Here is a 27871-nt window from a genome sequence, read left to right as displayed (position 1 = left end):
TTTAAGATCAGGAGTAAAGGTCAAGCCCTTGGTCGTTTACTGTCTTAGATGTGCTACCATAGATGGTAGTGTCGTCAGCAAAAATGTCTACAAATGATGTAAGGATGTGATTTGGAAGATCATTAATGTAGATCAGGAAAAGAGTTAGGCCCAGGATGGACCCCTGAGAGACTCCAGCATTTATACTGTGAGCTTCTGATTTTTGCCCATCAACTACTACTCTTATGAACCTATCAGAGAGAAATGATTTATTAATTGAGAAGACATTTCCAGCTATACCATAGCTGGAGATCTTGTGAAGTAAACCTTTATGCCATACTCTATCAAAGGCCTTTGATATGTCAAGAGCAATTGCTCTAGAAAGGTTGCCTCTGTTGAGAGATTCGCTAATCCTATGAGATATAACTAAAAAAAAAAAAGCTAAAAGTCTTTTCAAATCAGTTTGCACTCTGGAGACGAATGCGTGTTCGCGATAAGTGTATTTTAATTTTTATGTTTAATTTCTAATATTAATAACTACATTCTATTTCAGTACTTAATTTATATTTTTATCTCCTGATTGTTTTATTTAATGATAGCGTTTTCTCGTCATAAATGTTTATTATATCTACCATGTTGATCTTAAGGATAGCATACTCAACCATTTTATATTTCTTTCAGACCCCCTCCTCAAAGTTATTGCAATTACTAGGTGGCTTCAATAAATCTCTAGACCTTTTTTGCAAAGGCATTTAAAATTGTTGTAGACTCTTGGAAGTTCAGTATGTTATTGCTATACATCTTACAAGATGAGTGACAAATTTTTAGTGATTTCCTATTCAAATGAACAGCTATAGAAGGAAATGGAATAAAATCTACGAAAGCCTGACTGTCACAGTTGGTGAATTTCAAAAATGTAATCTGGCCATGCAGATACTATAGAAGAAGGATGTGAAATAAAATTCTGTTTTAAACTTGGATAAAATGTCACAGAAACGTATGGAATGCTTCAGATCGTTTTTGGACCATCTGGCATGAATCAAACATCAGTTTTTCAGTGACATAAGAAAGTTAAGGAAGGTAATAAGTCTGTGAGAGATGATGAGAGGTGTGGGAGGAGTTAGAACAGAGTTTATAGGCCAAATAAAGAAATTCATGAATAATGACCATCGTGTGTCTATAAAGAAAATAGGTGCACAGTTTGATTCCATGTGGAAATTGTGCACAATTATTTATGAGGAACTGAAGATGATGAAAATTTGTGCAAAATTTATGCCAAGAATGCTCAGATCAAAAATAAATATGTTGTCATGACAGTAAGGCCGAGCTGATCAATGCAGATACCGGTTCTTGATGCTCTGGTGACCTGCAATAAAAGCAGGATCTACTGCTATGACCCAGAGACCAAGAGACAGAGTTCCCAGTGGAAGCATGCTGGCTCTTCCTGACCCAAGAAGGCGAGACAGCAAATCCACCCAGAAGCTTATGATGATCCTTTTTTTGATGGCCCAGACATGATCTACATACACTGTCAACAACAAATATTATGTTAACATTTTAAGGTCTTTAGGAAGAGATTCTGTTGGCAGAGACAAGCAATCTTCAAAGTGAGTCAGTGTTGTTTCCATCAGAACAAGTGATCAGTCCACAACACCATCCTTGTCAAAGATTATTTGACCAAGAAAGTTACTCACCCTCCCTATTCTAGACCTTGTTCCCTGTTACTTTTGGTTATTACCTAAACTAAAGGAAACCCTTAGAGGCTGTCATTGAGACAATTGAGGAGATGAAAAAGGCTGTGACGAGGGTCATTGACATGCTCACACAATCATACAAGGACTTCCATGGGCCATTCCAGAACTTGTTGGAACTGTGCATTGTAGTTACAAGCGATTATTTCGAAGGAGACTAGAGTTTTGTGTGTGTACTATCAAATAAAGTGGGCATACAAAAAAGTTTAGAAACTTATTAAAGACACCCTGTAAGTTAAGAGATATGATATTAAAATAATGTCTGGAAAAACAGAAGGAAGTATATTGAAATGAGGTTTCTGAATCCTTATCATGTTTATCAAAGGTCTTTCTTAAGTTTTAACAATAACTAATTTTGTGTTTGGTCACTAAAAAGCTTTTAGTCAATTATAAGATGTTAGAGTTGCTGCAGATAAACCTATAGATCAAATAAAATGTTGTCTCATGCAAAAGTGTTTTACAATCTTGAATGTTCAGTATATACTTACAAATTTTTAGAAAGAAAACAAATCGTATTTTGGCATTCTCAACATCTAAAGTGCAAGCTCAATCATAGTTTGATGAAAACTTAATCTCCATGATATCTAGGTGTTTCTGTGTAATGTACCTATTTACTATGCCTCCCCACGGGACAGAGTTAGACACCAGGGTCGTTTTTTAACGTGGAGAAAAGGTACAAAAATAAAAATTGTCTCAGTCGTGAAGGATTTCTCCTCCACCGAAAGAGAACAAGAAATGGAAGTGCAGCATCTGAAGAACAGATACTACACTTTGATCTTGACCAAAAGGTAATGTAGGTACAGAACCAAATTTCTATTGAGAATGTCATGCAATGTCATAAAAGCATAAAAAAAATTCTCAGCTTGCATGATGTTTAATCTTCTTAAGGAATTTCTTGCTTTTGTTAGACAGTTTCCTTGCGCTTTGCTGATTAGTAATTTGCTCTCAAAACTTATATGAAGAGAAGTGAAGATCCTCATTCAACAGTTTCTTCATAATCATCATTCTGATGTTCAATTACATCATCTTTGTTTGCATCGTTTATTGGAATCTTTCCACACATATATTGCATATTCAACAGATTTTCTTGTTCAGATAGTCAAAACACATGCTGCAATTATTTGTTCTAATCACGATTCTCAATGAATGTTGGAATTCTGCAGCTTACAATACACAACATTCAAGTGAACTTAGATTTCTAATTTTTTTTTAATACAATGTGAATCTTCTGCATATCAGTACAATCAGGGAAGAAGGAAGCAGGGAGGGAATTCCCAAATCTAGCAGTCTGAGAAAAGTATTATACTAGAAGACTTTCTGACATCTATGGACCTTTACAATGAAGTGGTGGAATATTGCTGCTAATTTGTTGGGACTTGAAGTAAATGTACCAGACCACATGTGGCAGCAATACTCCATGCATGGGTGAACTCTTGTTTTGTAGAAATGCAGGATACTCACAAATGTGAGTAGTTTACTAACATGGTAAAGGGAGCCCTATGTTCTTGTAATGTCTTCAATTTATTTTTCCAGTTCATGTTGTCTGTAAATGTTAAGTTGAAGAGTGAGAATTTTATTAGTCATGGAAATCAGTCATTGAGAAGGATTTTATTATTGTTAAAGGAAAGAAGCTTAGTCTTAGTAGCATTAAATATTACCATTCATTTGTCCCCTCATTTTATATATATATACATATACATATATATATATATATATATATATATATATATATATATTATATATATAAAAGAGTATTTCCCTCGTGTCTATTATGGAGTGTTGTTTCATTGGCAAATATATACATCTCAAACACAATTTCATCAGTAGAGTGTTTATGAATATCAGGAATAATAACGGTCCAAGGATCGATTCCTGAAACACTCCCACATTAATATCTTAATAAAAAGCATTATTAAATTTATCCCTTATACTCTTAGAGGTCCTTGAAAACAAAGTCTCACAAGGCAAATCCTATTGTAGGAAATGGTTTTAAAGACTTTTAGTTTAAAAACTGTATTGCTAGTAAATTTACGTTTTCAGTCTCTGCTAACATTATTAAATATTCTCCAGAATATTTGTGTCTCATTGTGATGTTTCCAACAGCATTCACTGTAATTTTCACAGTCCAAGTCTGTGATCCAGACTGACACAAAAATCGTTTTTTGCAAGAGTTAGGTACAAAGTAGGGTAAGGCAAGAAATGCAACAATGAGGGAAATGTCACGAGAATGAGTGATGTTGTTTTTTATCTTTATCTCTATCCATAGCAGCTGTATCATATGCTTGTACTGATGAAGGATCTTCATATGTTTATGGTCAGGGTGATATAGATGTCAGCTGATGATGGGTGCCAAGGTAAAAATATGTCAAACAGTTCTATGGAGCATGTGCTATTCCATGACTTGGCTGTTGATATTTTATCAGAGAAGAATGCAAAGAGTTTGCAATACATTACCAAATTTGTAATCCAGACGGACAAAAAAAAATCTTTTTCTGCAAGATAGGTAAAGCACATAATGCAAGCAGAATATTTGACTGTGATGTGATGCTGTGTTTGATCTTTATCTGTATTCTTATTAACTATATTATATTATTTTACCGATGAAAGATCTCCAGCAATATTTATGGTCACTATCAGTAATAACACTATTGATGGTTGTGCTATTTTCTGTTAGAACTCTCCTATGACTGTAAACATTTGACAAGGTGATCGAATGCATACATATGGTCAATTCATTGTGTGCCAAGAAATATGATGCCAAAATAAAAATATTAAATTACATCTAATGTTAAAACTAAGACTTAGAGTATTCTTTCCATTCTATGGTGGAACCTTTAGATGCATGGATGTGTGAATGAGTGTGAACTTGAATATTCTTTCTATAGGCAGCCATATTGCTGATAGTCTAACAAGTGTTAGCAGTAATTTCAATATTTTTTACTCATTGATGTTTAAAATATCCTGCTCAAGTTCAATGTCACACATGCTTTTTTTGCTGTGCTAAATCTGGCTTTGTTCCTTTTCCTTATTCTGCTTGTAGAGAGGTCAGCAAATGATGTCATATGATTTATCATGTAAATTTGTCTGCATTGGTTTGACATCTTGATAAGTATTCTGGCATGTTGAGGAGCATGTAATCAAGCAAACTAATGATGAAAGATGGTAGAGTTTGTATAACCTTGACTAATACTTCACTAGCTAATATCAACACAATATTGATAAACGTGATAGTGACGACATCATTAAAAATGTATTAATGGAGTTGATGTATTGCTTGCCAATTTGTCTGGGTGTTTTACTATTTTTTGCGAGTCAATTTCTGTATAAATAATGTTTGTATAATGTTGAAAACAACTAGTCTTACAATTTTTTAAAGACACAAAGATAATATGGAATATGGTAATATTAAAAAAGATCGCAAATAGAGGAGTTTAATGCGTAAATAATAACAGAAGGATTGCACATTTTTTTTTTTTACACAGTGGTCACCATTATCAAGGCCCGGAAGCCACTCAGGGATAAGGGTTATTGCAAGTACATTACGTTAGTGTGGAGATTTGATGAAGTGTTTACTTAAGGGGGCGGTTCATTAGGAATTTGTTAACGTTGGAGTAGTCAGTTGAGAAGCAGGCAGACGGAACGGAGTTCCACAGGCGTGCAGTTCTAAGAAAGAAGCTTTGTTCATGGAATCCACGTTTTGTTTTAGGCACAGATAAAGAGTGGGAGAAATTTTTCACAAAGGATTCGGCCAGACGGGTGTTTTTCGTGAAAGATTGGCAAGGGGGGACCATAGATTGGAGTTCAGACGAGCACCTGCCATGGAAATAACGATAAAACAAAGATAGGCTCGCAACGTCTCTTCTGTGGGAGAGAGGTTGCAGGGTAGAGAAAAGGGCATCCCCCACTAAGCCACGAAGTCTATTTTGTACTCTGTCAAGGCAGGATAGGCTGTTTTTAGCAGCTCCTGCCCAGATATGGCAACAGTATTCCATCCTTGGACGTATTTGGCTTTTATATGGATAGAGAATTGCATCAGTAGTGAGATATCTTCTGGAGCGGTAGAAGGATCCCACCATCTTTCCAGCGACCTTGGCAACAAACTTGATGTACGTGTTCCATTTCAGATCAGGAGTAAAGGTCAAACCCAGAAGCTTGTCAAAACACGGGGCCTCTCTCAGATGAGAGCCATCCATCCTAATTAATGCCAGATGGGGATCAGAGCGTTGATGATGTAAGGATAGGAGTTTGGTTTTAGATGCATTAAAGGTAACCAGCCACGTCTTCCCCCACTGAACCACACACTTGAGATCAGAGGAGAGAGAATCAGAGAGAACTTTGTCATTTACAGCCTTTGATGTGTTGCTGTAGATGGTCGTGTCATCAGCATAGATGTCAACGAATGATTTAAGTATGTCTTTAGGGAGGTCATTGATGTAGATCAGGAAGAGAGTTGGGCCCAGGATTGACCCTTGAGGGACTCCAGCATTAATACTGCAGGCCTCTGATTTTTGTCCATTGACCACTACTCAGAGAGAAATGATTTAATTATTGAGAAAACATTTCCAGTTATACCGTAGCTGGAAATCTTGCGAAGTAGACCCTTATGCCATACCTTGTCAAAGGCTTTTGATATGTCAAGAGCAATTTCCCTAGAAACAAAGCCTTTGTCAAGAGATTCACTAATCCTGTGAGATATAACCGTCAGCACATCCGCGGTGGATCTTGCAGAGCGGAAACCACATTGTGTGTCACTAAGAAGGTTGTTTCTGCTGAGGTGGTTGACTATTTCTCTATTTAATATTGATTCCAGCAACTTACTCATAACACACAGGAGGCTTATTGGTCTTTACTAAGAGGGAGATGACTTATCACCTGAATTCTTAAATACAGGGCAAACTGATAAGGTCTTCCAGAGAGCCGGAAAGCACTTCTCCTTAAGGCAGCGCTTAAACAGTTTCGTAAGTATGGGAGCAAGTTCTGGTTGAAGCTTTTTTAACACTATAATTGGGATGCCGTCAGGGCCAGTTGCTTTACTGGAATCAAGGTTCTTGATTAGCTTGGCGACCTCATGCACAGATATTTGTATGTTACCTAGCGTGTTCTGTGTTATAGGAGGAAATATGGGGAGTTGATGGCCTTCGTCGCATAGGGTAGAATTAGCTGCAAAGTTCTTTGCAAATAGTTTGGCCTTGTCTGACGCTGACGAGATAACCTCTGGTCCATTGATAATGGTTGGGATAGAATGCACACTATTTGTTATTTGCCAAAACTGGTGGGAACCAAGCCGCTGATAAGTTACCTTGGATTTAACAGACTGAGCATATAGCTCTCTTGCATTTTTTATTACTCTTTTACAGTGGTTGCTGGCAGTCCTGAAAGCAGCTTTAGTCTCAGTGCATCTATTACGTTGGTAGCTATGGAAAAAGTGATTTCTCTGTGTGATAGCAGCAGCACATTCTTGGGAGAACCATGGCTGGCTGTTAGGTTTTTGTTGGAATTTTTTAGATGGTATGAATTGGTCTATGCCTACAATTAACCATTCGGTCAGATCTGATACTATAGAGGACACTTCCTTTTTCAACATGGAGTGCAGAGGTAAATCAGATATGAATGTACGGAAGCTATCCCAGCCAGCACATATAGGGTAAGTTAGGATCTTCTCTAGAGATATCCCTGCCACATGGGAAGCCATCTTTAATGTAGGCACATATTCCATGCCAATGGCGATCTTGGTACATATGATGAAAGAGGGTTGCTTAAGATGCTGACATTACACACAGAATGATAAGGAGTGTCTGTCAAGTCACTTCACCAACATTGATGCTTGGAGATGGATGTGTCTGTAAAGGATGATTTGATGCATTGAAATGTATAAAAATATTCAAAAACTATTGGCATTCTTAATAAAAGGCAAAGAAGGAAAAGGTGATGATGTAAGAACAAACCTTACTTCCTGCGATAGAAAACACAATGGTTCAACCACTTAGTTTAAACAAAGTGAACCTGGATTGCTATAACACATGCCACCATACGATTTTTTTTTATCTCAGCTCTAACATCTGATTCTATGTCAAATCAAAAAAGCTTTGGAAGAACATGCATCCAGAGTTGAAATCTGATCATGACTTAACTAATAACATATATTGGAAGTTGACATAATTTTCTGTAGTATTATATTAAACATTGTCTAGATATTTGATTTTGTTACTAAAAGGTAGTGAACAACCAGGGAGGCATACCACAACAAAGTGCACAATAAACTATGTCTAATAACGAAAGTTAACAAAAGAAAAATTACAAAAGATTGTATGATAAAAAGAGTCATTTTAAATTCATGTGGATGCAGAAATGTGATACCGATTCATTTTCTCAATTCTACAAAAATATCTATATTCTATCGTTTGTGGAACGATTGAAACAAATTTGTTCCAGGGTTATCCTTTTTTTTATAATTCTTAGAAAACATAAAGTCTACAAATTATATCAAAACAAAGAATAATAATAATTTGTCTGCATTAAATGCAACAATAAAAAGTGAATAAAACTTTTAACATAAATGCAACAATAAACAAGTGAATATAACTTTTAACATAAATGCAACAATAAAAAAGTGAATATAACTTTTAACATAAATGCAACAATAAACAAGTGAATATAACTTTTAACACAAATACAACAATAAAAAAGTGTATATAACTTTTAATATAAATGCAACAATAAAAAAGTGAATATAACTTTTAATATAAATGCAACAATAAAAAGTGTATATAACTTTTAACATAAATGCAACAATAAAAAAGTGAATATAACTTTTAATATAAATGCAACAATAAAAAGTGTATATAACTTTTAATATAAATGCAACAATAAAAAAGTGAATATAACTTTTAATATAAATGCAACAATAAAAATGTGAATATAACTTTTAACACAAATACAACAATAAAAAAGTGTATATAACTTTTAACAGCATAAAATTATTAAAAATAAATTAAGTTAATCTAAGGAAAAGCTTGGGTTTGTGATGCTTAAAATTGATTATCGTTCTGGTGCTTGTCGTGCACTTACTGATCTGCGCGATTTTTTAAATCGTATTTCCAAGTTTAATTAAAGTTTTATATGTTTTTTTTATTCAATTGTAAGGTTAAAGTATAGAATAGGTACAAAACACCCTCCCCTTCCCATGTTAAGAATGGCTTTTAAAATAATAACGTTATTATTTTAGCACGGGTCAATAAGTGCACGTACCGTAGTTTTTAATCACCATATTTATGAACAAGGTTTAGGTAGCATGTTTTATTTGGGTGTAAAGATCTATTCCATCTTTCAATATTTTGTGGTTAAAAGCAAGAAAGAGAAGTCTTACCGTGGGTGCTCAGCGAGTGAGTACAGGCGAAGAACAAACATGGCGGCCAGCATTTTTATTTCGTCCGTTCTTGCATAATCTCGTGTGTGTGTGAAGATGGAACCTATAAAACGATGTTCATCTCTGGGTGCTGGGAGATGATTCCCGATCAGCCAAGAGAGAAGAGACAGAGGACTGTAGCGATAATCTTTCTTGAACATTCCGTTTGTGTATTTGAGGTTAACCCCCCCATTTTACGTCAAGCTATTTCGGCGATGGCCAACGCAGGTTTAAGCAATATGATTAAGCCTTTTAATGACGACGGTGATGTGGTGGCGTGGCTTAAAAAAGTGGACCTTATAGCAAGGATTCAGAAGCTGGATGATTTGGCCGCAGTAATACCACTGTTTCTGGAAGGGGACGCACTGGCCCTCTATTTGGAGCTCAGCGAGCGGGAACACGGTGATGCAGACGCCATCAAGGGTCGACTGATCGAAGCTTTCACAAAGGGGCCTTTCGAGGCCTTTAATAAGTTGAAAGAGAAGAGGTGGACTGGTGAATCTGTGGATGTCTATGCGAATGAGATAAGGAGATTGGTTGAGTTGTCGGGCATCAGAGGACATGCCACGAGTCACGTAGTCAAGATGACTTTTGTTATCGGGTTCCCCGAAGAAATATCGAAAAGGTTGCAGCAGGTACCGGGGGTGGAGACGCTGGATGTGAGTGAGCTGCTTAGAACTGCGAAAATTTTGGTGAGCACCCAGCCCACGGAGCCTAGAGGAACGACAGCAACGGTACAGCAGGATGTGGACAGGAATCTGCCAAACCCGGGGATCGCATGCTTCGAATGCGGGGGACCACACATGAGAAGAGACTGTAGGAAGTTCTTGCAACGGACAGTGTGTTACAAATGCAATCGAAGAGGCCATTTAGTGGTAAAATGCACAAGTTCGGGAAACTGGCGAGGGGAGGCCGACGCGCCAGCGGCCGCCCCGATTTGAGAATAGAGGCGCACCCGCAGCAGATGCCCAAACAGAAGATTGCGGTGGAAGGACGGGAAATTATGGTCCTGATTGACACTGGCTGCACCACTACCATGGTGCACACTACCCTGGTCGGAAGATGGAAAGGGAAGGGTGAAGTAGTGGCATTCGATGGGTTGCGAGTGAAGTGTCGAGGGAGGAAGACCGTCACTATTGATATTGCTGAACGTCGGATGAGGGTCCATGCAATTGTCACTGATCGCCTGGTGCCTGGTGTCCAAGCCATCATTGGAATGGATGTTATATGCTGCCTTGGAGGTGTTACCATCACATGTGACAACGTGAGGTTCGGACTAGCTGAGTGCGCGGTGACGGAGAATGCCCCCAGAGGGATCAACAAGGCCGGGGAGGAAAGAAAATTGTCGATCAAAGATCAGGACTTCCGAGCCAAATTCGATGGAGAGCGGTGGACGGTGGAGTTGGCATGGAAACATCAAGCGCCATCGCTGACAAACAGGGTGGCGTGCTACACAAATTCGCTTAGAGGAGCGAGAAAGGAGTTTGAGCAGGAAGTCGACTGATGAAGTGAGGAGGGGATACTGATGCCTTGGACGGATGATGTGGAGTCGGGCATTTTGCCGTTGATGACTGTTCTGCAAACAACTAAAGGGAAAGTAAGACCGGTCCTGGATTTCCAAGAGCTGAACGGCCATGTTAAGTGCCATACGGGAGGCGACACCGTAGATGTGTGCACTGAGACCATTAGGGAATGGAGGCAGATGAATGGCGCATCTACGTTGGTACATCTAAAATCTGCCTATTTGCAACTCCACGTTGCCAAGAAGCTCTGGAAATATCAGTTAGTCAAGTACAAAGGCAAAACCTACTGCCTTACACGAGTAGGGTTCGGGTTAAATTCGGTACCCAAGATTATGTTAACTATCCTCAGGAAGATTCTGGAGACAATGGGAAAGGGAGATGGGGTAGTGAGCTCATACATAGACGACATTCTGGTGAATGAAACTGTGGTAACTGCCAAGGAGGTGGTAGCTCATTTGAAGAGGTTCGGGTTGGTCGCCAAAGAGCCGGAAAAATTAGATGGAGGGGCTGCTTTGGGCTTAAAACTGAACTTTTTTCCATATGCGGAAAGTTGATCGGACATTACCCCATTGCTAGCTGGCTTAGACCAGCATGCAGCTACATAAAGAGACACGCTGAAGGACGAGGATGGAATGATAAGGTGGGAGAAAGAATGGTCGCCATGATGGAAGAGCTCCTGAAAGAAGCAGAACGGCAAGACCCAGTCCGGGGAACCTGTAACATACTGCGAACATGGATGGAGTCGTGTGGTGCGATGCGAGCAGCATTGCAACAGGGGTCGTTTTGGAAATTGGAGGAGTAGTTGCAGAAGATGCAGCCTGGTTGGGGAAAAAGAATGACATCAGCCACATCAATGTGGCGGAATTAGACGCGACAATAAAAGGAGTCAATCTGGCCTTGAAATGGGGACTACGTGACATCTGCATCAAAACAGACTCTGCCATGGTGTTTGCTTGGCTAAAGTCTCTCATTTCAAGTGAAAAAAGGATAAAAATGAGAGGGGCTGCGGAGATGTTAGTGAAGCGCAGGCTTGGGTGCTGGCTGAGTTTTGTTTGAAGCTTCGCGTAGACGTGGTGGCTTCTGAAAAGAACCGAGCAGATGCTCTCACGAGAGTGAAGAAGAGTTGGCTGTTGCCAAAGAGAGATGTTGTTGCTGCATCGGATCTAGATGATGTTGGCGTGCGAGAACTGCACAATTTGCACCATATGAAGGTAGAGAGGACTTGGTACTTAGTGAAAAAAGTCGAACCAAGGATCACCAAGGAGCAGGTGAGGCAAGTGGTCAGGACATGCGACAGATGTCAGTCGATTGATCCTACTCCAAGCACGCATGAAGCTGGCCAATTGGAGGTGAGTGGGACCTGGGAGAGACTGGCATGCGATGTCACCCATTACAGGGGTGGACTTTACCTTACCATGATTGACTATGGGCCCGGGCGATTTGCCCTATGGAAGAAGCTACGTGGAGGAACAGGCAATGAAATAGCGGCAATCTTTGATGAGGTGTTTTTGGAGCGAGGCCCCCTGGAAGACTTGTTAACCGACAACGGGACTGCGTTCAAGTCAGTAGCAGTGACAGAAGTACTGAAGAAATGGAAGATCCAACAATTTTTCAGAGCTGCCTACAGACCTAGTGGCAACGGGATCGTAGAGAGAAACCACCGCACCATAAAGGCAGTTGCGGAAAGAGGAGGGACCTCACCTGAGCAAGCCATCTTCTGGTATAACATGTCGCCTAAACTGGGACAAGTACCAGAGACGGTCCCGCAACTGTCAATGTTTGCATATTCCTGGAGGCATCCCAGGGTGGAGCCGGCAAGCCGAGAAGTAGAGGCCACAGGGACAATTAAACTCGGGGACGAGGTATGGGTGAAGCCACCGGGGGCGCGCTGCACCACACAATGGAGTAGGGGTCGCGTGACTGGGAGGAACACTAGTAACAACATTGTGGTGGGAGGAGTCCCGAGGCACATTCTCGACGTCAGACCAGTTGAGGGCGAAGCAGTGGAGGGGAGTGTGCAGCCACAGGAGGAGGACGAGACACCTCAGAGGCCAAGTAGAGAGAGGCGACCGCCACAGTGGATGAGAGACTATGAAATGTGATCTTGAGATCAGGGAGGCATGTGGTTAGAAGCAAGAAAGAGAAGTCTTACCGTGGGTGCTCAGCGAGTGAGTACAGGCGAAGAAAAGGAAGAACAAACATGGCGGCCAGCATTTTTATTTCGTCCGTTCTTGCATAATCTCGTGTGTGCGTGAAGATGGAACCTATAAAACGATGTTCATTTCTGGGTGCTGGGAGATGATTCCCGATCAGCCAAGAGAGAAAAGACAGAGGACTGTAGCGATAATCTTTCTTGAACATTCCGTTTGTGTATTTGAGGTGAACCCCCCCATTTTATGTCATATTTATCATAGTGTGTTGAGAGATTTGTAGTCATGACATAGCTGAAATGTCTTCATGGTGCTTTTTTTTTTTTTTTTTAAATATACTAGTCAGTATTATTAAGTGAAATCCCGTGACAAAGGGGAGATAACTTGAAAATTGTGTCATATTTTCATCAAGTTATTTAATGTTCGCATTTTATTATTGATTTTATGTTTGCATTTTAAATATATATATACCATTTACTATATATGTAATATATATATCGTTTATTATTCTAAAAAAAATAAATAAAAATAAAAAATGCAACGAGTTTACGTTTAAAGTATTCAGAAAGCATCTATTGCTTTTCGAATTAATATTTTCAATTAATGTTTTGGAAAATCTGAACTGTTTACAAATCTTTAATAAAAAATACATTTCAAATTTTCCCAATACCCCCCCCCCCCGGTCCTTACTGATTCTGAATTTACAAAAAAAAATGTGTTCGTTTGTTTTAACCCAGAAAATTTCAAGATGAAAATAACAATTTCTGTAGAAAATCAATAACCGGAAAGTAATCAAATTAAAAATATCAAATTAAAAATATCTAAATAATCGATCTTTCTAAATCGGTTTTAAAAAATAAAAATAAAAATAAAAATAAAAATAAAAATAAAACGATAATTTCGTTTGTAAAAAAAGAAAATCATTATCGTAAAAACAAAGCAATTCTCATCAATCATTTATTCTTGGTTAAATTAATAATAAAAAAAAATCAATGCATTCCAGAAAACAAATGAACTATAGCTGACGTGTACGAGGCAGAGGTACCCACATGTTATTTTATTTCGCATTAAATTTAAAAAAAAAAAAAAAAAAAAAAAAAAACGACTATAATATATGAATAAAATAAAGAGTTGAAAAAAATGGTAAATTTATACAAACACCGTGACAGCGAATTAACCCTAACCCTAACCCTAACCCTAAACCCTAACCCTAACCCTAACGCTGTCACGGTGTTTGTATAATAATACCAAAAAAATAACATATTAATAAACCAAGGAGTTAAAAAATGATTTGGCAAATTATACTTACACTTTTATAACGTAATTTTGTGGTTAAATTGTTTCATAAAAAAATGAAAAAATTACATTAAATAAACAAAAGATTATGCAATTAAATTACTTTTTTTTTTTAATTCTTTAGTTTTACTATCTGTAGTATTTCGAGCAGATCTTACGATAGTGACGTAACAGGAAATGTTGGGGTTGGAGAAGGTGTCATGGCGAACAACGGTTACAATCGTTATTTCCCACAATGCACTCTTCACTTCCTCCGATTTATGCGAATAAGAGTATTTACTTATTTCAACATTTATAGAGACTTTTTCATTTTTTTAGATTAGTTAATGTAACAGCAGATACTTTAAGGTGAAAATTGAGGTTCAATTGTCTCATCGACAATAACTTAAAAATAGTTGTTTAATGGTTCGCATCCATATTTACGCGTTGGTTTTTATTATTTATTTATGTCGGATTTTAACCGACTGAAGGGGGGGGGGCGTTTCTGCAACTCAACGGCTAAACTTGAACTCGACGTAGAAGGAAAAAACAATGAAACTCTTGACTTGTGTGGAGAATCCTTCTCGGCTTTTCTCGGCTAACTGGAGTTGCAACGTATTGCCTCGTTGCTTACAACGACAAATTGTCTTTGTAACTCTTACTTACGCGTAGGTTTTTATTTATTTATTTCAGCCTGGACGCATAGAGTTGGAGGAGGGTATGTTTTTATAACTTCTAACTTAAAATTAGATGCAAATTTTAATCTTATTTAAATCAGTTTTAAAATCAGATTTAGCCAGTCATATTGAGTAATAAACAATCTTGACCAACAGCGTCAAAATGACGGTTTGAGGATCAGGATCAGATCAGCGATCCTCAGGATCGCCTGACTTGGGTTTATGTAAAAATGAAATTGAATTAAACTGCAACAAAGTAAATCGAAATAAAACGAAATAACATAGTGTTGTGTAATTATTAAAAAAATATATTCCCCCCAAAATGGGGGAGGGGGTTTTGTTATATTAGTGATCTTTTAAACCAAGAAATTTCAGGTGAAAACAGGACAAACTTATAAGTCATAGTGAAATTAGTATATATTTTTTAAAAACTCGAAAAAAATGTAGGAATGTGATTCAATTTATATTCGGGATGTATCAATTTATATTTCTAAGGTCGTGTGTGTTGTAATTTAATTGAAGTCGAAAGTAGGAGTGTATCCGCAGGACCATTAAAAGTAAATTTAATAGGATTGCCGAAAGGTTCCACCAATCCACATCGTTAAATAAAAAAAATAAAAATGAAATGTGGAAAATAACGACACTCAACAAAGAACACAAAATCTCTGTGTTAACACGAAATAGATAACATTTTTTTTTTTTTTTTTTTTGTACACAGTGATCACCACTTATCAAGGCCCGGAAGCCACTCAGGGATAAGGGTTATTGCAAGTACATTACGTTAGTGAGGAGATTTGCTGAAATGTTTACTTAAGGGGCCGGTTCATTAGGAATTTGTTAACATTGGACTTGAAGACATCCGAGTTGTAGTCCGGAGGGAAGCAGGCAGACGGAACAGAGTTCCACAGGCGTGCAGTTCTAAGAAAGAAGCTTTGTTCATGGAATCTGCGTTTTGATTTAGGCACAGATATAGAGTGGGAGAAATTTGTCACAGTGGATTCAGCTAGACGGGTGTTTTTCGTGAAAGATTGGCGAGGGGGGACCAGAGATTGGAGTTCAGACGAGTATCTGCCATGGAAATAACGATAAAACAAGGACAGGCTCGCAACGTCTCTTCTGTGGGAGAGAGGTTGCAGGGTAGAGAAAAGGGCATCCCCCACTAAGCCACGAAGTCTATTTTGTACTCTGTCAAGGCAGGATAGGCTGTTTTTAGCAGCTCCTGCCCAGATATGGCAACAGTATTCCATCCTTGGACGTACTTGGCTTTTATATAGATAGAGAATTGCATCCGTAGTGAGATATCTTCTGGAGCGGTAGAAGGATCCCACCATCTTTTCAGCGACCTTGGCAACAGACTTGATGTACGTGTTCCATTTCAGATCAGGAGTAAAGGTCAAACCCAGAAGCTTGTCAAAACACGGGGCCTCACCCAGACGAAAGCCATCCATCACAATTGATGCCAGATGGGGATCAGAGCGTTGATGATGTAAGGATAGGAGTTTGGTTTTGGATGCATTAAAGGTAACCAGCCACCTCTTCCCCCACTGAACCACGCGCTCGAGATCAGAGGAGAGAGAATCAGAGAGAACTTTGTCATTTACAGCCTTTGATGTGTTGCCGTAGATGGTCGTGTCATCAGTATAGATGTCAACGAATGATTTAAGTATGTGTTTAGGGAGGTCATTGATGTAGATCAGGAAGAGAGTTGGGCCCAGAGTTGACCCCTGAGGGACTCCAGCATTTATATTGCAGGCCTCCGATTTTTGTCCATCTGATTGCACTATGTGCGTGTTAGAAATATTAATTTAAATCGATTCAACATGAGTGTTTTCTTGTGTCGAATATTCATAGTGAAGAATTACTGATTTTGCGAGTATAGCACGAGGTTTGAAATTACTGTTCTTTTTATGATCAGATACTGCACGTGGGCTTAAGATCCATGTGGCTATTTTCTGAGAAAAACAGTTCAAAAGTCCATGAGTGTGTGTTTGTATCATAAGAGTAGTAGTTTGAAATAAAATTGTTCAACGGTAAGATTTAATTTTTCATTCGATGTTGTAACTTTCCATGATGAGAATTAAAGTTCATGCACATTGCGCGTAACATCAGGACGGGGGTTTTAACGTCTCCTGCAGACAGAGTTATCCTTAACATATGCTGTTTTTGAGAAATTGAAGAGGAAATTGGTTTGATTTTTGCCAGGCAAATCTTTATATACAGGCCTTCTTGAATGTTCCAGCCTATTCACTGTATTTCTACGCGAGAGAGCGTAACAGTTTCTTTTGTTTTATGTGTGCTGTGGTTGTTGCTACACATTCTTTATACGTGTGGGTGTTTCAAAGTGGCGATTGCTGTGAAATGTTCCTCCCGGGCATTTATTCTGAGCCAGCATAGTGGTGGCGACAAATAGAAAAAATAATTGCAAGTACAAATACATTTTATCATCAAATTATTGAGTCTTCGTTTATGTTTTAATATGAAATGGCGATGCGACAAATTCAGTAGGTGTATCAGAATTTTTGTAGGAATTTTTGACACCCCTAACACGAACCTGCAAATAAAATATAAAAAAACTCGTAATTTCTCTTTTAAAGGTGGGTTGTTTATTTTCTTTATGGATTATACTTCCAAAATAAACGATTAAAGTTGTATAAAAAGTAATTGAAATATTTTTTTTAAAAATAGTAATGAAATTAATTGAATGTTATGAGTCCAGTATTTTTCAATTTTTAAACTTTAAAAATCTATCAAAATTTTTCTATTGATTCTATTTTTACGATATTTTCAGGGTCAATGTGATATTTTATACGCTTTCCAATAAACCGAATATAATATTTTAGACAAACGTTTTTTATAATTCACGCCCCCCCATTTTCAAATGTCTATTAAAAAGTAAATAATTAATTTATGTACCAAAGTTTTATATATCACAAATTAAAGATAAAAGATCAATGAATAATATATTCAAATTTAAAACAAAAAAGTAGTGTTTTTTAGAAATTTACCTGTAAAGTCCGAAGTTTAAAACCTTTTTTTTTAAAAAAAACATGTTGTTTTTTTATTTTTTGTTTTTTTATGAAACCTTGGCCCTTGCTCCTTTAATTGAAAAAAAAAATTAGGGCTTGAATTACATTTTTCGAGGAGTTATAAGCTTCGCAAGATAGCAGGTGAAATTATTCAATAGTTTTCATGAAATTTCTGACACTGCTACAAATTCAGCATTAATTATCTCCCTTGAATTAAAATTAAGGGTCTGTCATTTTATAACATACCATAATTGTTAAAAATTAATGGACACTTCTGCATTACATGGACCGCGCCATTTTTGGACGTGCGTAAATTGTTGCCAGGTTGAGCTTCTCGGTCACAGAACGGGGGATTTTGTTACAATGACAACTTTACTTTAATTCAAAAAATGTGTCAGGGAAAATCTAATGTTGCTTTAATTCAAAAATTGTTTTATCAAAACTATATTTTCTTATGCAGATTTTTCAATAAATATTTTTACAATTATATGTTGATGAATTTTATACAATAAATGTTTTGGTTTTCAATATGCGTTCAGAAAAATACATCTTGTTTGTTATTTATTTACTTTGCTAATGTTGTTAAGAGGCGATAATTCCAATTTCTCCTTGGTCAAAATTAGGGAGAAATTGGAATTATCGCCCCTTAACAATGGCGATGTCTGTGTAATGAAGATGTATCAATGAATAATTTGTGAATTATTTTTGTTAAACATGCATCTAGCACATTGTAGCAGGCAAAAATTGCTGCAATCACAGGCAGGAGTTAATTCTCGTGACTCGAGATTTTAAATCCATTTTCTCTCTGGCTTGTCCAATCACAAACCAGCTCTCGATCACGTGACTGTTGTAATATTTACATGTGCTGATGATTAGTGATTAACTAGAATGCTGAGAGACTGGAATGAAACGCGTTTATTTTCTAGTCTTACAAACCGTAATTGCTTGGCGGTGAGCCCGAAACCGGAAGTAGGGTTATGGGAGAGGAGTGGGAGGAAGACTGGATGGGGGGGTATTACTATTGGTTCTACAACATCTCCCTTTCCATTGAAGGAGAAGTATATTGGGTTGTGATGGGCTGGGGACGGTTTGTGGCGAGGGGGTAATAGATTGTTTGTTATGTGTCACAGGTCGAGTCTCTGTATAGGTTTGCTCGGCCTGCTTGATCTGCGTGGTTTGGCAGGTGTCGATGGAACTGATGGATGTGTCCTTGGGATGGTTGATAGGTGACCATCGGTTTGCCTTGGGTTTTGTGCTGGAATAGCGTTGTGAAGATAAGGAACTCTGTGTGTTCCGCAACAAGTTTTCAGTTGGTGCTGACACTTCATATTGGCTGCCTTGCCCTTTGTTGGCCTTAATGACTGTCTGTTTCTACGATGTATTACACCACTTGCAAGTTTCACCTGGTATGACCTTGGCTCATCAGCAATCTGTACAATCTTTCCGGGTTCCCAGAGTCTGGTTCTTTTGTCTTGAACATAAACCTGTTGACTGGTCTGTAACTCTGTGTGTTGGTGGCTATTCTTTCGGTTGTACCATTTTTTTGGTTTCTTCTTTGTTTTTCTCAAGCTCTACCTTTGTTTGTTCATCTCCTAGTTGTTGTTTCGATATCAGTGGGGTCCTCATGGGTCTCCCATTCAGTAACTCTGCTGGGGATTTGATTTGAGCTGATAGCGGTGTGGCCCTGTAAGCCATCATTGCTAAGTGGCTGTCTGTGTTTGTCTCTCGAGCTTTCAACAATAGCTTTTTACAGATACCCACCATCCTCTCTGTGAATCCATTTGACCGGGGGTGGTGTGGTGACGAGGTAGTGTGCTTGAAGTTGTAGAATTTGGCAAAATCTGCAAATTCTGTACTGGAATACTGTGGCCCATTGTCACTGTATACCACCTCTGGGACACCACGTTCTTCAAACAGGAGTTTCATTTGTCGAATTATTGCAACTGATGTGGTGGAGTGGAGACGCCGTATGAATGGGCTACGGCTGTAATGGTCTCCCATTAGTAAGAATTCCTTATCTTCCATAGCAAAGATGTCTGTACTGATGGACTGCCATGGGTAAGAAGGGGTTTCATGCTGGTGTAGTGTTTCTGATGGGATACTGGGTTGGTACTTCTGACATGTAGAACAGTCTCTAATTAGTTCTTCTATGTCCTTGTTGATACCGACCCAGAAAACTGCTGTTCGAGCCAGTAAACATGTTTTCTCTATCCCTTGGTGGGACGAATGTAGTTGTTGTAGGATGTCTGATTGAAGTGAGAGAGGTATAATTATTTTATTGCCTTTAAGGAGTATCCCATCCTGGAGTCCAATTTCGTCCCTATAGTTCCAGAAAGCTTGTACATGAGGGTGGCAGTTGGATCTATTTGCTGACCATCCGGACGTAACGGTGTTGGTGAGCTCTTGTAGTACTGGGTCCTTGAATGTCTCTGCCTTGATATCTTGCAGGTGAGTTGGAGATGCATTGAGGTGTGCGTTAAGTAGATGTATGTTGATGTCTACATCTCTGATTGGTTCCCCTGGTCTTGGTGATACCCTGAACATGCAGTCGGCTATTGGGATGAACTTTCCTGGATTGTATTTAACTGTGAAGTCATAGCCCTGGATTTTGAGTAACATTCTTGCTAGCCTTGGTGGTGCATTAGCCAGATTCTTTAAGGCTATTGATTCTAGTGGTTTGTGGTCTGTTTGTATTGTCACTGCTTGGCCCCATACATAGTGATGAAATTTCTCCAATCCAAAGACCACTGCTAGCATTTCATGTTCTTAGTTGGAATATCTTGTTTCTGGCCGTGACAGGGTTTTGCTTGCTAGAGCGACTGGCATTCCATTTTGAATGAGGGCTGCGCCCAGTCCAGTTGATGATGCGTCTACTTGTATACAGATTGGCGCTTTTGGGTCAAAATATTTGAGCACAATTGCTTTTCCTATTTCCTCTTTTATGTTGTTGAATGCCATCTGTTCCTGTTCTGTCCAGATGAACTGCGTTTTTGTCGACAGAAGGTCTCGCAGCGGCTTGGTCAGCATTGCCAGATGTGGTTGTGAAGTTAAAACCCCCATTCTGATAGGGAAACATCATCCTGTTACCAGACTCATCATTTTAGATTGTCATGAAAGGTGTTGCCACCTTGGAACTGGGGCAACTCTAGCGGAGTTAAGGCAAAGCGGTTATTGGGTCCCGCAGGGTCGACAAGCTGTGAATAAGGTACTGGCTGCTTGTGCCAGATGTAAACGTTATAATTCAACGCCAGTGACACTGAATGCTGCTGCTGCCCTGCCGTCGCACCATACCGATTTCAGAGTCCCTTATCAACACACTGGGATTGATTTTACTGGCCATCTTTGGGTGAGTGACGGAAAACGAGATACGAAAATGTACTTGCTCCTGTTCACTTGCTTGAATATCAGACCAATACACATTGAAGTAGTTCCTGACATGAGCGTACCCTCTTTCTTCCAGGCCCTGGTTCGATTTACTAACCGATATGGCACTCCCGAAACCCTTTATAGTGACAACGCGAAAACGTTTATAGGAAGTGGAAAGATTTTCGACTGTCTCTCTCTTTTTACGGACTATCAAAGAAAATACGGTCCTTGTAAGTTAAAACTTAAAACCATTCCCTTGTTCTCTCCTTGGTATGGAGGAACATGGGAGCGATGTATCAAGACCATGAAGAACTGCCTATTTAAGATCCTTGGCAGGGATAGATTGGATTACTTTACCCTTCTGACAGTGTTATCAGATATTCAGAGGTCTGTTAATAACCGGCCTCTTACTTACAAGGTGTCAGCCGACAAGAATGCTACTCCAATTACCCCCAATATGTTCCTGAAGCCCAATCAGAGCCCCGGGCTATTGATACGACTGGATAGAGAGGATAGAACAACCTTGTTGCCACCCAGCAGGGAGAGGCTAATCCAAACCTTGGAACTTAGGGACCAATGTCTGACAAATTTCCACAAACTATGGTATGAGGAATACCTGCTAGAGCTGGGAAGGAAGATTCCTGGTCGATCCCGACTCAGTACAAGAAACCGCCTCCAGAAGGATGATGTTGTGCTGATTAAGAGTCCTTTGAAACCCAGACCGTTTTGGGTCTTAGGAACTATTACTGAACTGATTCCAGGCTATGATGGTGTCGTTAGAGCAGCACGTGTTCAAAAAGGGGAGGGTTTGGAGGAAGTACATTCCCTGAAACATCTGTACCCCTTAGAGCTTTCTAGGACCCCTGAAGGACCTCCTGTTGCAGAGGGAGGGGAGACGTTGGGTTCACCCTTTAGTGTTGAGGAGCAGATCTGGTTGTGTCCCCTATGCAGCTCTCCGCAGCAAAATCAGAATATGATCGGGTGTGACTCGTGCGACGATTGGTACCATTTCCGATGTGTCGGTATCGACTCAGAACCTCCCAACAGGCAAAAGTGGTATTGTTTTTTGGTTAGATATTTTGATGGTCTGTCATTTTTATGTAACTTTTTTCTTTTTCTTTTCTTTCTTCTACCTTTTGTTTTTTTTTCTCGTTTTTGTCGGGAGTGTATGAGAAAATAAAAATAAAATAAAAAAAGAAGATTGCTTACTTGGTGGCGCCGGCCTCGCGGGCGGAATTCTAATCTGAGTGGTTGAGGAGACGAGTCTTTTAAAGACTTGGAGGAGTAGTGGGAGGCACAGTTCTTCTGTTATAAAAGAATTGTGTCTCTGACTAGTACCAGTTCTGTTAACAACTTACTGGTGAATGGTTGGCACAACTTAGTTACTCGCTGCTCGCCATACTACAATACTTGTTACTCGACCCAGTAGGGGGGGGGTCGCATAGGGCATCCTTTGCAACCCCTATGAGCTTACGCTATCACCGGGTAATCTACTTTACCCTCTAAATAGTTTTTTTTCCACAATGATAAACAATACATAAATAGAAATAATAAATTATCAGACTTATTAAAGTTTAAGTTTAAACAATATTTTTTTAATTAAAAATTGAATCGCGTGATTATTATTAAATTACGTGAGTAGTTATAAACGATACAAATTAATATTAAACACGCGTAATCTCTTGCAATTTATTATTTCTCTATTTCAAATTAAAATTTATTAATTATAAAACCTTCAGTACTTATGTATTTTTGTTACCGTGCTAAAAAAAGGTGCTTAAGATATCGTGGAACGTTCTGTTTAAAATTAAAAAATGCTTAAAATAAAGAAGTAAAAAATGAGAGAAGAAAGATATCGTGAAAAAAAGATTGTGAAACGTTTTAAAATAAATAAGTAAAAAGTTGGGCTTCTTTAAGTTGTTTTCAAAGACAACTTCTGAAATACCTATATTATTGACATAGTAACGTACCGGTGATAATGACCGGTACGTTAAGGGTTCGAGATTATTTTTCCACCTAAACTCCAGTCTTGCCGAAAAGGGGGAAAAGTGAATAGTGGGAAATAACGATTATATCCTTTGTCCGCCATGACACCAACATTTCCTGTTATGAATGAGTTTGTAGGGGACTAGGATATATAAATACCCCAATCCCGTTACAAAAGAATAATGAAACGAATGGGAATTGAAGGAGACAAAGACTCAATTAATGGATAAGATAAATGTCGTTTATTTGCTGTTGAAAGAAATGAACATTTTAGTTATAACATGTCCGCGTGTATGTAACCAATGTCCGTTGCAGGACTGGTGTTGTAGCAAGAATAGGAAATGTGTTTTAATCTCAAGTTCGGGTCATTATTGTTTGTTCGCGCATGGGAATTGAAGTGAGTGTTGTAGTGGAAATGAGAATCCAACGTGTAGGCAAGGAAGAGGATATTAGAGTTGTCATCAGTTAGTAGTCAGCTACGCGAAGGTGTTCTTAGTGGCCCGTAGTAGATGGAGAGAGAAAGAGTGAGAATGTATACATACAGTCTTTAGCTCGTGTCCCATACATAGTAGGAAGTGGGCGTGAGGTACGTGTGCGCGTGCGCCAAAACGGCGGTGGCTTGTTAGCCCAATCTCTCTCGTTGAGAGTTGGTTCTAAAGAGGATTAGAAACAGCTTATCGCCTTGTTTTTATACTCGTTTCCAGAGTGTATTTTGCGCATGTGTATTTCCTTAGAAAGCGGAAGTGACGTCGTCCATGTGCTGTGTTCGTGTTCGCGTGTTTGAGTACATGTGTATACGTAAGTGTGTGTGTATATATACGTGAATGTGAGTGTATGTACGCGAACGTGAATAAGTGTACATGTGTGGACGTGGGCGCGTAAGTTTGTGTGCGCGTATGTATATGATAGCTTGAAATATGAATGTGTGTTTTGTGTGAGACTTGAAAAAGGCTCGTACAAGTTCTCAGGTCAATCCTCCGTCACTATCGTAAGATCTGCTCGAAATACTACAGATAGTAAAACTAAAGAATAATAATAAAAAAAAAAACCTCAAAAGTAATTTAATTGCAAATTAATTTAATGTAGTTTTCCCCCGTTTTCCTATGAAATAAATCAACCACAAAATTACAGCATAAAAATGTAAGTATAATATGAAAAATCATGTTTAACTTTGTTTTGATTATATATTTATTTTATTCTCTCTTTGTTTTATTCTATTTGTTCTATTTGTTTTATTATATTAAGTTTTTGGCGAATTTGTTGTTTAGCGGCGTAAATTATTTGACAGGCATAAAAACATAAAAATAAACGCACCAAGTGCGCTTGAAGGCAAAATCACAACGTATTATTAGGGAAAAAAAAAGAATTATTTTACTTGTTTGAAATTCATTACATAAATATATTTCAGAGCTAAACACCATATGTTGTTTTCTTTCTCTTTTTTTTTCTTCTTTCCATGTTGTAAAGTTGGAGAAAGAAACGTAAAGAGCCGCGCGTTGTATTTCAGCGGTTGTATTTTGAAAAGTTGGAACAGTGCGTAGGCAACGTGAGAATAACGTCAAGGATGTGAATTCCATATAGAAACGTTGATTTAATTTGAAGAAAATAAAATACGCATCAAGTGCGTTAAAAAAATATTTTTAAGCTGAAATAAAACCTGAAAAAGTTTATTATTATTATTATTATTATTATTATTATTATTATTATTATTATTTTATTATTTTAATATTTAATGTATATTTTAATTATTTTATTTTATTTTTTCTGTAATCATTTTTTATTAAATTAAATATACGACGTTCGGTGCCACAGAGTGTACTGTCACCGTTATATATTTTTAAAATTTGCCCTTTTATGGTTCTGTAGATTGACCTTTTAAAGGCCAAATTTTGCCTTTTTTGAAGTAGTTTCATGGAACCAAAATCATGGTTTATCGAAAATGCTTAAAAAAAAAGGCCAAATTTATCTCTTAAAAGGCCAAATTTTAAAAATATGGCGGCGCGTGTCGTACATTTTATCTAATAATAATAATAATAATAATAATAATAATAATAATAATAATAACATTAATGATGATAATAATAATAATAATAATAATAATAATAACATTAATGATGATAATAATAATAATAATAATAATAATAATAATAGTAATAACAATAACGATAATGATAACAATAATAATAATAATAATAACATAAATGACAATAATAATAATAATAATAATAATAACGATAACAATAATAATAATAACATTAATGATGATGATAATAATATTAATAATAATTGTAATGTTTTGAAGGGTTTAATATAAGAACAGAACAAAAAGAGAAATATGAAATACGACAGGATTTATTGACTCCTCTTCCAGCCCGCGTGGGCCTCGATTACATTACATTTCTTTGTCTCCCATTCCAAAAGAGTTCAATAAGAGGAAAGAGGGTTAACAGTCCAAGGGAGATAATTCCGATTATTCCACATCCCCCTTTCAGGTCCCAAATTCATAGTGAAAGTTTCTCTGGTGGTTGAATTTTTCTACCACTCTTTGTATATTTTACTTTGGGACTTTCTGAGTTAAAGGATTGGATATCCTCATGTACAGTTGACTGCACATCTGTTTGGTTAGTTTGTCCCATTAAATTATTGTAGCTGCACTCAGGAATGTCTCTGGATGCATTTGGTAAGACAGATAATTCTGTCGGTGCAGCTATTTGAGGAAAATCGATGTGCTCATTTCTTTTTCGAAGATGGTTTCTGTTTCTACGAAACAATCCTGAGTCCGTTTCAACCAGGACTGATCTTGGAGTAACAGTATCTACCACTTTGGCTGGGCTCGTTTTGGGTGTTTTCACCCAAACTGCCTGTCCTTGGGAAACAGGGGTTTGTTCTCTAGTTCTATGACTTTTATCAAAATACAACTTCTGTTTCATTTTGACCCGAGCGTCTGCTTCTTTGAATTTTTCGACACTTTGTTGATAATTTTCATTTTGATGAGGAAGTGCTGGAATGCGAGTCCTGAGTTTCCTATTCATCAACAATTCTGCAGGGCTTTGGCCATGCTGTAGTGGAGTAGTACGGTAATTAAGTAAAGCAATGTAAGGATCCTTTGACTTTTTAAAAAGATTTTTGACTGTCTGAACAGCACGTTCTGCTTCGCCATTGCCTTGAGGATGGTGTGGACTGCTGGTAAGGTGAATAAAACCATAGATTTTTGCAAACTCCAGGAAATCTTTAGATATAAATTGAGGGCCATTGTCACTTATTATCATTTCAGGTATACCGTACTTAGCAAATATTGATTTGCAGTGGTTTACGATACAACTTGCATTGGTATTTTCAAGATGTGATATTTCTATCCATCTTGAATAATAGTCTATAACTATGAGGTATTTGTGGCCATTAAATTCAAATAAATCCATTGCAACTTTTTGCCAAGGGTAGTCTGGCAACTTGGTTGGTTGTAGGGGTTCTGGCGGATATCTTCTTTCTTTTTCACAAATACTACATTTTTCTATTTTCTCCCCTATTTGCTTTGAAAGTCCTGGCCACCAAACATTACTCCGTGCCAACGCTCTACATTTCACGATACCTTGGTGTCCCTCATGAAGACGATCCAAGATGTCTTTTTGAAGATCCACAGGGATGATTAGTCGGTTCTGATACAGTAAAAGTCCTTGGCAGACTGTAAGGTCCTGCCTTATAAACCAGTAGGGTCTTAGCTGAGGGTCTCGTGTAGCGGCTTCAGGCCAATGGTCCATTTTATAATAGTTCATGACTTGACTGCAGATTTTGTCGGAGTGTTGTTTCACCCTTATTTCTTCCAATCTCCTGTCGGTAACAGAGATGTTTTGTATAATTGAACGGATGAACATGTCTGTCTCTGTCTCCTGCTCAAATTCATGTTTGGTTGGTAGGCTGTTTGGAGCTCTAGATAGAGTGTCTGCTGTAATGAGATTTTTCCCAGCGGTATGCATGATTTCATAAGTGAATCTCATTAAGCGCATACGGAAACGTTGTATTCTTGGGGTTAGTTCATCAAGCCGTTTTGTTTTTAATAATGCCAATAATGGCTTGTGATCCGTTTCAATTATGAACTTATGCAGCCCAATCAAAAAGTCGGCAAATTTTTCGCAACACCAAGTGACTGCAAGGGCTTCTTTCTCAACCTGAGCATATCTCTGTTCCGTTTCAGTAAGTGCTCTCGATGCATAAAATACAGGTCTCCAGTCATTCCCTTGTTTCTGGAGCAGTACTCCTCCCAAGCCATAGGAAGATGCATCAGCCGAAATTTTTGTTGGCTTATCAGCACTATAATGGAGCAGTACCGGTGCAGAACTCAGATTTTTCTTTAGTGTTTTAAATGCAGTTTCCTGAGGCTCATCCCAAATCCATGCATTGTCTTTCCTCAGGAGATCTCTGAGTGGTTTTGTGGTCTCTGCTAAATTTTTAGCAAATTTACCAACATGATTTGCCATCCCTAGCAGTCGTCGCAGTTCAGACACGTTTTGTGGTCTGGTCATGTTCATGATTGCGTTAATCTTCTCTGGGTCTATTTGGATACCTTCTTCTGAAATGAGTTGCCCGATAAATTTAATTTTGCTAACAGAGAATACACATTTATCATTTAATGTTATTCCTGCTGCCTCCATTCTCTCTAGCACTATTTTTAAACGACGGTCATGCTCCTGTTGGCTTCTCCCACTGACAAGAACATCATCTATGTCACAGATGAC

The 27871-nt window shown here is 38.1% G+C and overlaps 1 protein-coding gene across 3 annotated transcripts in view; it reads right to left on the bottom strand.

Moving 5' to 3' along the window:
• LOC145269339 (uncharacterized) overlaps window positions 1-27871 on the bottom strand; it is a 170450-nt gene that overhangs the window by 8068 nt on the left and 134511 nt on the right. Inside the window, exon 1 of one of the 3 annotated variants that reach the window (XM_080125042.1) lies at window positions 14118-14429. The exons of the other annotated variants lie outside the window; for them this stretch is intronic. The gene's annotated coding sequence lies outside the window, so the exon portion shown is untranslated. Of the gene's footprint in view, window positions 1-14117; window positions 14430-27871 lie in introns of those variants that run through there. 3 annotated transcript variants of the gene reach the window in all.

Source organism: Euprymna scolopes, chromosome 45, assembly GCF_053919585.1.
Source record: "Euprymna scolopes isolate OS-2025 chromosome 45, ASM5391958v1, whole genome shotgun sequence".
Classification (NCBI taxonomy): domain Eukaryota; kingdom Metazoa; phylum Mollusca; class Cephalopoda; order Sepiida; family Sepiolidae; genus Euprymna; species Euprymna scolopes.
The sequence above is the reverse complement of the archived record's forward strand: the minus strand, read 5'-3'. Positions and strand labels throughout refer to the sequence as shown.